Below are 14,113 nucleotides of genomic sequence, written 5' to 3'. Positions count from 1 at the left end.
GGTCTGCGGACCCGAACAGGGGCCGGCGGCTGGGGCTGGCCTCCGAAAAGGGCTACAGCCCGCGTTCCCCACCCCCCGCTTTCCCTGACCCGCGAACCCGGGGCTGCCCTCCTCTCCCTTTCCCGATCCCTGAGGTCCAGATCAGCGGCGTGGGCGCTGCTCTCCAGGCTGAGAGCCTCCGGCTGTAATGCCCAGCTTCTCCTGGTGGAGTCGGGAAAAGGGAGCGCCAGTGCTGAAGGAGCTTCTGTCTCCTGGCTCAGTATTTCTGCCCCAGGTAAGTACCTTGAACACTTTCAGGTGTTATGATGGCGGTGCTTGTTGATGTTACGTGTTTTTATAGTAAGAGGGATTAAAGTGGTGAAAGCAGGGCTTGGTTCAGTTAAAAATGAGCTGAAGGCATGAGGCTGTGACATCCTCCATCCTTCATTCTCCCAGGGTGAAACGTGAGACCATTGATCTTAAAAAGATACTTACAGTCCCTAACTAGTCCAGCCCAGCTAGTGTGTGTTAACAGGAACAGCACCACCTGAGGCGTTGGACTTCCAGGGACATTGCAGTCCTAAAGAGCTCCTGGCAAAATCTGGTTTGTTTTGTTTTTTTTGGTTTTTTTTTTCTTAAATTGTGGGACAGACTAGTAGTATAGAGGGAAAAATAATTGGCAAGAAGCATTTTTTCATATAACAGCTTTATTGTGATATTGTTCACACACCATGAAGTCCACCCACTAAAATGTTACAATTCAGCAGCTTTTAGCATATTCACATTTGTGCAACCTTTATTATTCCAGAACGTTTTCATCACATCAGAAAGACCAGTGGAAATGCATGACCTATCCACCCCTACCCAGTGGTGGTTCTAAAGAAGTTTCTTGGCTGTTCCTGACCATAAATTAACTTGTTACATTCCATGAAGTATCTGGGAGGAATTCTAATCAGAATTGCAATGAATCTGTCTATCAAAGCAGGAAGAATTAATGTCTTTATGGAATAAACTTCTACCCATGAATATATCTTGGACCCTATCTTTTCATCTGTCCAGAGCCAGGCCTATGGGAAATCCTCATTAATTCTTGGGTTTGTGAATGATGAGATTCAATACATCGTTAGATGCAACTGAAGCCTTTCACAGAAGAGAAAAGTAACCTCGTAGAAGCCAAGTGATTCTCTGATATTTGGAATGAGTGACAGCCAGTGCTGGAGTGTTCGAGTGGACTTGGTGCTTGCAGAGTTCTCCACCACCTACAGCTAAGGGGATTTCCGTGTTCTTTTACTTTTTTTTATGGCGATGCTTTTATTTTTACTTATTATATAAAATTATTTTTTATTGAAGTGTAGTCAATTTACAATGTTTTCTTCAGATGTACAGCAGAGATTCAGTTATAAGCATATGCATATGTATATATATGTCTTTCAGACTGTTTTTAGTACAACTCATTACAAGAAATTGAATATAGTACCCTGTGCTATATAGTAGGTCCTTGTCGTTTAGTTTATATTTATTAATGTGTATCTGTTAATCCTCCCTTTCCTGCCTGCTAACAACAGTTTGCTTTCTATGTCCATGAGTCTATTTCTAGCAGCACCGTTGTTGCTAGTAATATATGTTGGTTGGCTGCTTTCCGTTTCATTAATTCCATCTTATGTGTGGGCGTTTTTCTTCTGGTGGGCCTGTGTGTGGTTTGCACACGTGATAATAGAGATCTGTATTTGGGAGAACTCCAGGCCTCGTGTAGTCCCTGGTACACATCACCCACTGAACTGATGCTTGAACTTGGAAAAAAAAAGCAAATGTTGGAATGTCCACTATGGTTGAGACTTCCAGCTTTCTATAACCTGTTTAGTCCACCTTAATGTTGGCTGCACCCATACTGGAAAATTTGGTGGAACTTCATGCTATGGTGGTATAGAGACAGGGCCTTGTATGCTTCTTCTCTTTCCTTTCTCAAACACTCATTCTCTTGGGCCTCCCAGATCCTCCCCCAGAAGGGCCCAGGGCTAGCTTGGTGCTGTGCCGAGGCAATATTTGTTAATAAGTCCCTTTCCTCATCTCTTCTGAGTCTCCTTTTCCTTCTCTGCACAATGAGGGCTTAGACTAGATAAGCGCTTTTCAGTTTCTTTTAAAGCCATGTTTCCTTTGAGAAACAGAAAATGCAAATCTCTCCTCCCATTCCAACCCTTTAGATTTTGACACGTCCTCCAAGGAGTGACATAGCTCTTTGTGGTAAATTGATGATTGTGATTCCACGTGGCACAGAAAAGACTCTTCAGAGATTTATTGCAGGGAGAGGGCAGGAAGGGGGCAGTATGTCACACTTTGCAGTGTGAGCACTGGAGCAAAGGCTTGGGTTTAAATACGGTGTTTGACGAGGCCTCTCTCTAATCTTGCACAATGTGATAAACCTCTCTCCCTAGTTTCTTAATGTGTCAAGTTGGCGTGATAATATTTTAAGGCTTTTGTGAAACATTATACACATAAGCCATTTGTGTCTCGGTAGATACAAGACCTGCTAGAGAGTCAGGGATTTCTTTAAAAATATATATATAGTCAATAGCACTTTGTCTGTGTGTATTTTGAAGTTCCTGGAGGGTGAGGGTTGAGTCTAAAGTCCATCATGGGACAGGTGACCGAGGGGTCTGTGTGCCCCAGATTGCCCCCTCCTCCCCAGTCCTCTTCATCAGTCCAGGATGAAGTTCCCTAGTAGATTTACACAGAGGTCTTGTGGAAATGGCTTTTCGTTTTATTGTTTCACCAAGGAGGGTTGCCATCATGATCTGTGTGGTCAGATTTTGGTGAACTGAAGGCTATGCAATTGGGGATTTCTATTTCATAAAAAGAAAAAAATTACAAATACAAATTAGACCTAGGGTGACGGCAGGGGATATTGAAAGTGGGGACCAATAGCTTTGTTAGCTTTAGGTGCAGTGGCCTCTGGCCACGAGGAACCTTCCTCATGCTCTGAAGTTGGAGGGACCAGTGGGTTCAGTGGGTATATTTACTGAGTGTATCTCATGGGCTGCGCATTGTCTTATTTGTACTGTCTGTTCCTTATTTGAGACAGTGAGCTCATTTAACCTCAATAGCCTCTTTAAAAAATTAGACTTTTTATCTTTAGATGTAATGTAGATTCTTATGTAGTTGTAAGAGATAATATGGAGAGGGCCTATGGACTCTTTGCCCAATTTTCTTTAATGGTTCCATCTTGCAAAGTTGGGGTACTATGCATTCGTGACTCACTAACGCTTTTATGTTTGTGTTATTGCCCTCATTTCTATTTATGAATAAACTGGTGTTTAGAGAAGCACACAGGTCTGCCCAGGTCACCCACGTGGTTAGTGTAGAGTCGGGTGGAACGTGGGCTTGGCATTTTCAGGCAGTACCTTTATGATGGCCTGTGGCAGGAAGCAGCATTCAGTTTACTTGTTTATTCATTCATTCAACAAACATTTATTGAATAAACTGTATGATTCAGATGCTTTCGTAGGGTTATCTGATTCTTCAGCAGTATGGAGAATCAGGTAATGTTTTCTTTTTTTTTTTTAATATGAGAAAAATATCTCTGAGAGGTTATGATCTCCCCAAAGGAAAAATAGCCCTTAAATGAGGGATAGCACATTTGTATATTTCCTTCTTATGCAGGTGGTACTCTAGGCATTTTACAATTGCAAACTTCCATAATCCAGATGTATTCTTGTAAGGCAAGGATTTTTTTTAATTGTTTTATAGTCAAGTTTACAATGTTGTGTCAATTGCAAGGTGTTTTTATTTTCAATTTTTAATTGAAAAAATATTTTTTGAGGGGGGTAATAAGGTTTCTTTATTCATTTCATTTTTTAAAATGAGGTACTGAGGATTGAGCCAAGGTCCTCGTACATGCTAAGCACGTGCTCTACCACTGAACTGTACCCTCCTCCCCAAAGCAAGTTTTCATACCCATTATTCTGCACCTTCGGAGTTCAAATAAATTGGAGTTGAAATCCAGATCTTTTGATCCCACTATGGTTTTTTGCATAGAGGTGGGGAAGCAGTTCCTTTATTCATTCCTTTATTCAGCAGTTTTGAGCACTGACTTTGCATCAGGGCCTGGCTAGGTGCTTGGAAACAGAAAACAAGAAATGACCCTTTTCTGCAGGGGATGGAAGCCTAGACCAAAAGCTGGGTAATGTGATCTTAGCTACATTATCCATGTGCAGACGCTGAGGGCAAACTTACACCTGATTTGCTTGGGCTTCCCTTGCCTTCTGGCTGGTGCAAACCAGGTCGCCTCAACCCAGTGAGGCCCGCAGCCCACAGCACAGTATGTACATCGGTTTACTCTCCCCTCTCGGCAGGGCCTGCAACATGAGCGCCCCTGACTACGTGCAGTGTGCTGAGGACCACCAGACTCTCCCCGTTGTGGTCCAACCCGTGGGGATCATCTTAGAGGAGAATTTCTTTTTCATTTATAATGGAATCTCCTTGGTGAGCCAGATCAGCCCGTGAGGATCCCAGTGGGCACTCTGTATCTACTATAGGTATCACTATGGGCCTGAGAATGGATGGAGTGTCTTCCAGACCCACTGCAATGTAGTGGGCCTTGTCACCATTACTGACTGCCTCTTGGCCAAGGCCTTCTAGAAGCTCCACGCACAGAGGAGCTGTATGGCACCACGCTGTACAACTCTCAGCTCTTTGTCTTTGTGCTGTATGGGGAAGTGGCCAAGCAGCTGTGCGCCGACGTGACCTTCAAAGTACGAGGACTGCAGGGTGGTGGAGAAGAGGATTGAGGACTTCACTGACTAACTCTTGATCTTGCCCAAGCCCAAGTGGCTGGATGGGGCCCCCGAAAATTCTGGGGAGAAGACCCCCTCCTCTACATCCTGTTTGAGAAGGAGGACTTCGTGGGACTGGACACAGACAGCAGGCAAGTCAACCTGAAGGCCGGGTCACCCTGGCTGTGTGAAAGGTTACTTCCCTACGTCCTGAATGGGATCAGCAAAAATGAGGGCTGTCTTGTAGACAAGGCGGGAAGGAGGTGCAGCCCGCTGGTTTTCAGACGTTTAAAAGTGAATCTGCCTTTGTTTCAGAGAGATACTTTTAGGGTTATTGTGGACACTTACTCCCCCTTTTCAGCCAGAACACTTGGTGGGACCCCTGGAGTTGCAGTGCAATAGAGTAGCCACAGCCACTGATGCTAGGAGCGCTGGGGAGGAGGCTGGTCTGAGCTGAGATGTGCTGTAGGTCAAATGCACATCAGACGCTGAAACTTGTCTAGTAAAAAGAATATAAACTGTCTTGTTACTTTCTATATTGATTACATGTCAAAATGATAGTATTTTACATACAGTAGAATAAGTAAGATCTGTTCTTAAAATCAGTTTCTAGTTTTTTTCTCTTTTTTTTACTTTTTAAACGTGGCAACTGGGAAACGTTATTTATGACTCTCATTTCATTCCTGTTGGACAGCCTGTCCTTGGACAGTTTCATCCCTTTGCTTATAGATGAGACTCTGAATTCTGAGACGCAGAATGAGGATTTGGTTGAGCTGGGGGTGGAGCCGGTGTCTCCTGCCTCCCAGGACCAGCACCAGCACAGCTCAGGCCCTCTACCCTGCCTGACGGCCGCCATGCCAAGTTAGGACATCAGAAACACTGCGAGGGGCTTCCGAATGAGCTCCTTACGCAGGGAAATTGATGTCACGGAGAATGGGACAGAGCAGGGAAAAATTCGTCTTCACTTTTTCCCTGTGATTAGGTCAAAGGCCCCACTCTGCCTTGGAAGTGCAGACGAGCTCTTCTGGGCTGCCTACCCCCTCACCCTCTACGATGTTTCCCTGTGTATCTTTCAAGTTGTTCCTCGGGCAGAAGAGGGTGAGATGTCTTTGCCGATGGGTGGTCCCCCTTTACTCGGGAGTTTGAGGGTAGCTGTGTCCCCCCGGCCTACGGCCTCTGGCCTTGAGTCTGGAGAGTGCTCATGGCGGTCCCACAGGTGACGGTCGGAGGATATCGCACGTGCTGTCGGGCCCGCTGTGGAGGAGGTGCTCTGTGATTCTCTGATTCTAACGTCAGATTTTACTTTCTGTTTGTTGGTAAGTTGGAGAAAATGCCAGAGAATTGATAAAAAGAAAGTCCACACCAGTCCTGTGAATGACAGGCACAGGGGATCCGTGTCCCACCGGCGTGTGGTGCCTGGCGGGCTCTGGATTAATTTTCACTTCCTCCCCGGACATGCCTCTGTGGCTTAAGGAAGGGGCAAGGCATGTCGTGTCCATGATCTGTACTTGTCCTCACAGGGCCCTGTTGTCTATGCGCCCGCACTCCCCTTCTGCTCCTTGTAGATGAGCTGGCAAGTTTAGTGGCCTGGGCAAAGTTGAGGGCACAGCTGCCAGCACCGGCCACTCCCAGACTGGCTCTGTTCACCTCACCTGTCAGCTCCTGCTGAGCCCCCAGGCGTTAGTCAATGTAGGTGCATCGGTGCAACGTAAGCAGGGACCACCTTCTCCCCCTGGGCAGACTGGTGAGTGAGCAGTGGAAGCCCGGATCCCTGCCCCAGCCCCCAGGCCAGTGCCTCCTCTTTTGTCATAGGAGGAACTGGTGACATTTTTGCTCAGCAACTGTTTGGCTCTGAGTCTGCAGACCCTCCAGAGAATGCCAGCTTGTTTTTCCCTTTTGAAGTCTGTCCTTGGGATTTGGCGGAGTAGCTGGATGTGTGCTTAGCCCATAGCGGTTGACACTGTCACCATTGTTTACCCAGAACCTCGTGTACCAGGCATGGCTCCAGGCATCAAAATACAGCAGCGCATTAAACCTACCTCCTTGTGGGTCTGTCTGTTTTGGTACCATAAGGGCTCAGCCAGCATCTGAACGTCAGTGAGGTAACGCGGCTAGTGAGCTCGGGTCAAGCACTTTCTCTTCCAGTCACTTTTACTCCATTGTTGCTTTTACTGTTCCACAGTCATTAATTTTTAAAACAATGCTTTGGTGCAGGAGCAGTGCCTAAATCTCCCCTGTTTCTCTTGGTGGCAGTGAGTAAAATTGTCCAGCTTGTAATGTGACCACATTTTGTATCTCAAAAGCTGTCTAAACGCATCTAGGTGAAGTTTTGGTTTGGGGCGCTGACCACGTTGGAGTCTCCCGCAGCGCCGCTCCCCTCAGGCCCCTGCCTTCCCTGGATCAGGAGTTGAGGGTGGGTCTCACCGTCCCCACGTCCCTGTCCTCATCACACTCACGCAAATTCTTGTAAATGCTGTCAGTTATTTTTGTTCTCGTGTGTTTCTAATTTTTGCTGTTCCTCTTTTCCTTTTTCTATTTTCCTTTTTCTCTTATACCACCCTGTGAGCATGTTGTTGGGTCTGAAAATGTGGGCTGTGCACACCCTGCATTGGAAATAGCCAGATCGCCCTCTGTGCTGTCTCCATGGCTTTAAAAAGCTAAAACTTAATAGTTGCCTTGATCCATATATTATCCTAGTCATCTTTTTATTTTCTAGTTTTTTGGAATTTTTGCTCTGTTAGCCCATCGCCCAATGGAGTTTGATATCTGTTAAATTCCTTGCTTTGAGGAACCTGTTTGTTAATCCTTATATTTGGTGACAAATGTGCTCTTACTAATTTTGTTTATTTGTTTTGAAGAAGTGAGATGCGAATTGATTTAGGCGGCCGCTGAGGGATTTTTTTCATAGAGTATTTAAACTTGGAAAGTCAAAATCTGCAGCACCTTGCTTGATTCTGTGTTTTACACAAACGTGCTCGGCACGTGGTTCCTGGCTGTCGCTGTGTGATGGGCGTCACGGCGCTGCCTGGCCGGCAGTCACTGGTGAGGAAGTGGTGGGCTCGGGGCTGAGCAGCTGCAGGGGATGCTGTTGGAGGAAGCAGTCACTTGTTTTTTGTTTTTTTGGTTTTTGGTTTTATTTTTGCATTCACATTCCCAGTGCCATTTACTTTACTTTGCATTCTTAGAGGGGCAGGAGCGGGTCTAAAATCCATGCCACTCTTCTGTTCCCTTTATGAGGCTGGTTTCTCTGAGTATCAGGACAACATGGCCTTCTCCTTAGTAGCTGGCTCACCTGGATCTGGTGGACACAGGGACCGCTAAAGAGGATCGTAGCTTCCTCTCTGCTTCAGCCAGTGGACATTCAGAGTCGGGTCTCGGTTTGCCTCAGCAGCCGTGCAGGCCTCCCTGCACCTGCCTTTAATTTTACCCCTTTTTGTCAGTAAGTAGCTGAATCTGTGTCTGTTGCAACTGATTCCACCACGGACGGCCATGTCGTTATTTTGCGGTAGTGAGTCTCCAACACCCCCGTCAGCCGTGAAGGGACCTTGCATTTTCACCCCCACCCTGGTTCAACTCACCCAGGGGAAGTGTTTGGCCACCACCGTCATATTGGCCATGAGACCTTTTTTCTCCTTTCATGCTCTGGTCCAAATGTGGACACTTCATCCTTCACTGACTTGGTCTCGCTTGAGACAGGCCAGACTTTCTAAAAGAATGCATCACATTCTGGGGGAGGGGGGAACAGAACAGAAGTAAGAGCCGCAAGTAGGATTCTAGGCTGTCCGGGTTGGCAATGCAGGCTGGGATCTGTGATGGCCGGGCTGTGCCCTGGAAACAGGCCTTTCCCGTGGCTCCCGAGAGACAAGGGGTCGGAGCGAGAACAGCCTTACCTGGGTTCTCCCATCCTCATCTGCTAACTGACAGGAGTGTCAGCTTATTAGGAGCTCCCCCAGACCTCGGGGCCTTCAAAGCTCAGACTACAGGAGAAAGTTGAGTCCCTTCTCCTGGTCCTCCTTTTTGAGAATCCAGTGCCTTCTGAGGTGACCGGCGGCAGGAGATGCCTCCCCCTCAAGGGAGCTCCCTTCGGAGGACTGTGACTCAGTGCACCTTGCTGTGAGCTTGTGGGTTTCCGTCCATGGTCCCTGCAGAACCAGTCTTGAGACTGGCTTAGCGACAGAAATGACAAGACTGATTCCAGGGCAGGGCCGGGTAGAGGGAACAAGGGAAATTGAATGTGACCTCAAACACCTAGGTGGGTGCTGGGGCTGTTACTAAAATGGGAAGCCTGGGAGGTACCGGCTAGGAATCGAAGTCTAGAGTAAATGGTGGACATAAGGCTTTTTTTTTTTTTGACATAAAGCATTTTTAAGATGCCATTTGTCATTCAAGTTAGGACTTCAAAGAGGCACTTGGGTCTGTGAGCCTGGGGCTCAGGTGTAGGAGCCGGACTAGAGATACACGTTGGGAGTCATCATTCTTAGGTGGTGTTCACAGCCGTGCAAGTGGATGAGCTCATCTCAAGAGGTGCAAACTGTGGCTGAGGGGGGGGCAGGGTTGTGCCTGGTTTGGAGGAAAGCCCAGACCATGCAGCTTGGTGTGTCAATCAGTGGCGTTTATGATTTTCAGAGCAATGGCATTTATCCTTAAGGTTCTGGGGGGTGAGCAGAGCCACCCAGGAAGAAATCTGAAGGGAGGGTTGTGGCCACGTGTGCGCATCTTGGGAAGATCCAGAGGCTGCAGGGTCCTGGAGGGGATCCTCCTCAGAAGCTGGAGTTGGGGTGGGGAGTGGGGAGATGGTAGTCACACTCTCCTGTGGGGAAGGGAGGGAGGCCTAGGGAGTCCGCACCCTAGCGGACTCTCTTTCCCATGAACAAAAGGCAATCAGACAGAAGATTTGAGGTGAGAAGGGATGAGCGTGGGGAGAGGAGCAAACCTGGAAAAAGGTGGTTGAACAATTCTGGAATCGTCTCCCTGCAACTTAGAGTTAAAAAAACCCAGACTTTTAAGAACATTGATAGTGACTGGGGAGGAGATAGTTCTTTTTCTGGCCTCCTAAGGGTAAGGCATGTATCCGGGGATACACAGAAGAATCGGGCAGTCTGTTTCGGGGGCTTCACCCTTACCAGGGGGAACAGTGCAAGTTTAAAGGGGGAGAAGATTAGCGGAGTGAAACTAGCCAGGAGCCGTGTCAGGTACCATTCGGCCGCCCTTCTTGGATGTTGCATTCACATCCATGCCTCCCAGGCTGGCGGTGGCAGCCCCCTTTTGCAGATTGTGAAGCCTTCTCAGAGGGGTTAAGGAATTGGTCCGTTTAGCGGCTAGTAAATGCTGTAGCAGGATTCAAGCAGGGCCTTGTCAGACTTCAAGGGCATGTTCTCTCTACTAATTCTGGTACCTCCCCGTTATGCCTGGAATGGTGAAGTGGGTCAGTTTCGTAGCCTTTCAGAAAAAGTACGATTTAAGTGCCTCAGGACTGTTTCACAAAGCTCAGTGTTCTTTGATGGTTCGGATGCACCGCAGTGCTTTATGCCCTACAGATGTAAGGTCTTACACCTTTGATGATGACGTGGTTGCAAATGACGTACAGGTGCAAAACCAGACTTAGCAGCTTCTGAAGGGAAACACTCCAGTTCTCCCTTGATCCTCTTTCTTCCGCGGGATGTAACCTACTGCAGTGTAAGCCTGAGCTTTCCATATGGAGTGAGGGTTTGATATCCAAAGTTAGCATAAAACAGTCAGATGGAAAAAATCGAAGATGACAATATATTTTTGGGTTCCATTAGACAAGATATACTATCTGTTAATGGCCCATAAAGCAAATGAAATTGAGTACAGAACATTGCATTTCTTACTTTCTACCGAGAGCTGTCTTCCAATGTAAGGTTGTCTGCTTTGGAACTTCAGCTCAGCCACTAGGTCGCCTGTCAGAGTGTTGGTGTGATTGCATTTACACAGTGCATGTAATCTGGGCTTCCTTAGCCCCAAACACTCCAGTGCAGAATCATAGGCTGTAGCCATCACTTAGTTATACAAATAGTTCTAAAACTATATGATACCAAAAAAATAAATAAAAATGAAAAGAGAGAGGGAGATTGCCTATATCAAATTTCCCTTGGATTTTAACTGCAAACTGTTGCTAAGCAGCTCTGGTTTCCTTTGGATATGAATATATACATTTCTTTGAATGAAACTTGGATTTTAGACTTGAACACCAAGCTCTTGATTTCCATGGGCCACAAAAATCATAGTCAAATGACACACGTATGAAACATTTTATTCATTTTTTCTGAGACAGATTCCTTGAATTTGGGACTTGGGCTGTGATTTTGTTTTTTGCTCTTCCCACCCCTCTTGTCACCTCACTCCTTTTTCCCATGTGGCCTCCAAGAGGAGCAGGTGGACAAATACCTGTTGGTCGCCAAGCAGTGCTGCTGTAGACGGAGCCCAGCCAAGAGCTAAAGGACATCATCAGGGAGGACTTCCTGGAAGAAATTGGCTCTACATTCAGTTCTGAGGACAGAGTAAGGGTCAGCCAGGAGAAGGAATCAAGAGGGTGACTCAGGTGGCAGGAGCAGCCTGGGTAGAGGCCTGGAGGCTTGTGGGGTGTGGACACGGGGAGAGTGCCCTATGTGGTCCAGGGTGGTGGGTGCCCCTGCTGGGAAGGACACTGGAGAGGGCCTAGGGGTGGAGGGCTTTGGAGGAGCTTGGTTTTTACTAGAACTGACACAGAGGAGGCAGTGAAGGTTGTCAGCAGGAAGTGACTCTCAGGAGAGCAGCTCTGCCTGTCCCTTTGAGCCCCACCTCTTCATTCATTTATTCATAACACATGCAGTACTGAGTGTCTAGGGGAGAGGAGGTGGACCCACAGTAGTAAGCAAAATGTACTTGCTTCTTGAGAGCTTAGCAGTATCAGAAGTTGACTTAGTTTAGAATGTTCTAGGGACACAGCAGGGCACCTAACCCAAAGTGCGGAGGTTGGAGGAAAGGAAGGCTTCCTTGACAAACAGTCAAAATGAGCCTGGAGGCAAGTGGGAATTAGCAGCATGTCACGGGGCCCCTGAGGTCACTGGGGACCTGGGTACTGAAGTGAGGCTGGGCAAGCAGGGTCGGGGGTGGGGCTAGAACTCTTCCAGGGAGCCTCTGAATGGTTTGAAGTGGGGCTGATGTAATCAAATTTGTGCTTTAGGAAGGCTGCCTTGGCTCTGTGTGTGTGTGTATGTGTGTGTGTAGCGGGGAAGTGGGAGAGGGTGCCATCAACTGGGAGGGTCATTAGAAGACCATTCATTCAGGCTCAGAGGCCACCAGTGGGAGAGGGGCCTCGAGGCTGCTTGGGGATGGCAGGGGCAGTGTGGATGCCGGATTTCCTTATGGGGAGGGCTTGTTAGCGGGGTTGTTCTAGCGACAACTTGTGGCTGGAAGAAAACAGATGGAGGCCGCCAGGTGGACTTTCCTCTTCTCTCCTTCCCTGCCTTGTGTGATGATCTCAGCTCAGCCAACATATGGAACAGAAGGGCTGAGTTCCCGAGTAGCCCAGGACATTGCTGAGCTCGTTCGAGTGAGATCTGATAGGATTTAGGCTTGTTTTGAGATCTGCATGTTCACTTAGATAGAAACGTCCTGTCTTTTGGATTTCCATAGGGGTATTAATTCTTGATTAAGATTGCTTTCTTGGTGAGAGGAAATTTAATACAACTGTTGTCTTTCTCAAAAAAAAATCTCCTTTAAGAAATTTAATATTCAAAATAATAGAAATATTTTAAAATGATAAACTAAGGCTTTCGTGTAGTTTCTTCTGTTTTCTAAGTTGATGTGTAGGTAGAGCCTTTGCATTAGTTAATAGCACATTTTTGTCAGTATTTAAAGAGCTGTTAGTGAGCGCCCCAGACCCCACTTTTGAAAGCATCATTAAAGCTTGCTCTGAAATACTGAAGTCATATAGGTCTTGTTTGCAGAAGCCAAATGTTTGTTTTAAAATCTGCCGCATAACTCCCTTTATAAAACAATAATAGGTTCAAATTATGAAAGTGGAAGATAATTGATTTTTTTTAAAACTCAAACATAAACTTTCTTGTGCTAATGTTGCAACTGGAAATTTCGAAAAGAAAAATCCTACTCTAATATCATCTACTTGAAATACATATATGTCTGTCATGTTTGAAAAGTAACTGTTCAGTGGTTTTTGAATTCAGGATCATTCCAGCTCAGATACTGGCAGTGATGGTTGCTGGTTTTCAATGGAAGAGCCTAAATTTGCATCCTTAGCTTTCTCCTCCTCCTCCTCCTCCTCCTCCTCCTCCCCCTCCCCTCCCCTCCCCCTCCCCCTCCTCCTCCTCCTCCTCCCTTTTTTTTTTTTGGTAGTGCGAGGGTTGAGTAGTGCTTTGCCAGCATGATTTTTGGGGCAAATTGGAGGCAGATGTCGTGCACCAGCAGTGAGATATTTCCATGCATTTTACTTTCCGGACATCACCAGGGAACATGTGTGGTTTGTGCCTGCAGGCTGGGATGCTGAAGGACTCCCTGGTCCATCACTGTTATGTCTTGGAGCTGCTCCGGTCTGTGAATGATTTTCTGTGGCTTGGAGGTAATGTGGTCTGATGCAGATGATCAGATGTGTAACTTAAGTACTGTTACTTGAAATAAGAGAAAAGCTAGCAAAAATGGCTCTAAAATACAGGAGGAGTTAGGCGAATTGGCTGAGCTTCTTGCAGTGGGGAATATTCTTAGGTGACTCCCTCACTGTGTCTCCTGTCACTCTCCCCCACAGCCCTGCACGGCAGTCCTACTGAAGCAACCATGCACTTTCTCAGAAATGTGCTGAATACCGTTGTGCCTCTGATTGTTCGCTTTTTTTTCTTGAAAGCACATCTTGCCCTTTGCTTAAATGCCATCCCTGCAAGCCACCACTTACACTCATTCTTCTGGACCTCGTCCATATATAGCTGCTGAATGGATGAACAAAATGTAGTATCTCCATTTAGTGGAACATTATTCAGAGATAAGAGTGAATAAAAAAGAAAAAATAAATAATGGGGAATATGAAAAAAGCAAACTGCTCTGGGAAGTCCACCCTGACTGCTCAACCTGGCCTTTACCCTTTGAAACCCCACCCCTTATAATCCTCTCTACTCTTTTTGATAGTATTTCCACCTTCTAATAAAGTTTAATGTTTTCAAAAAAAAAGAGACATGCTGATACCAATTCAACATGGACAAGCCTTGATAAAAGCACGTTAAGTGAAAGGAACCAGACACAAACGGCCACATATTGTTGATTTCAGTGATCTGAAATGCCCAGAATAGGCTCATGCAGAGGCAGAGAGCAGATGATGGTTGCAAGGGGCTGGGTGGAGGGGGTTTGAGGAGTGA

The 14,113-nt window shown here is 46.6% G+C and overlaps 1 long non-coding RNA gene across 1 annotated transcript; it reads left to right on the top strand.

Annotated features, from left to right (window-relative positions):
- Positions 1 to 31: 31 nt before the first annotated feature.
- On the top strand, positions 32 to 1,009 carry LOC140687558 (uncharacterized). The gene is made up of 2 exons (XR_012061940.1): positions 32 to 274; positions 788 to 1,009. It is a non-coding gene; the product is annotated as an uncharacterized lncRNA (long non-coding RNA).
- Positions 1,010 to 14,113: the final 13,104 nt, after the last annotated feature.

This window comes from Vicugna pacos, chromosome 20 (assembly GCF_048564905.1).
Source record: "Vicugna pacos chromosome 20, VicPac4, whole genome shotgun sequence".
Classification (NCBI taxonomy): domain Eukaryota; kingdom Metazoa; phylum Chordata; class Mammalia; order Artiodactyla; family Camelidae; genus Vicugna; species Vicugna pacos.
The sequence above is the reverse complement of the archived record's forward strand: the minus strand, read 5'-3'. Positions and strand labels throughout refer to the sequence as shown.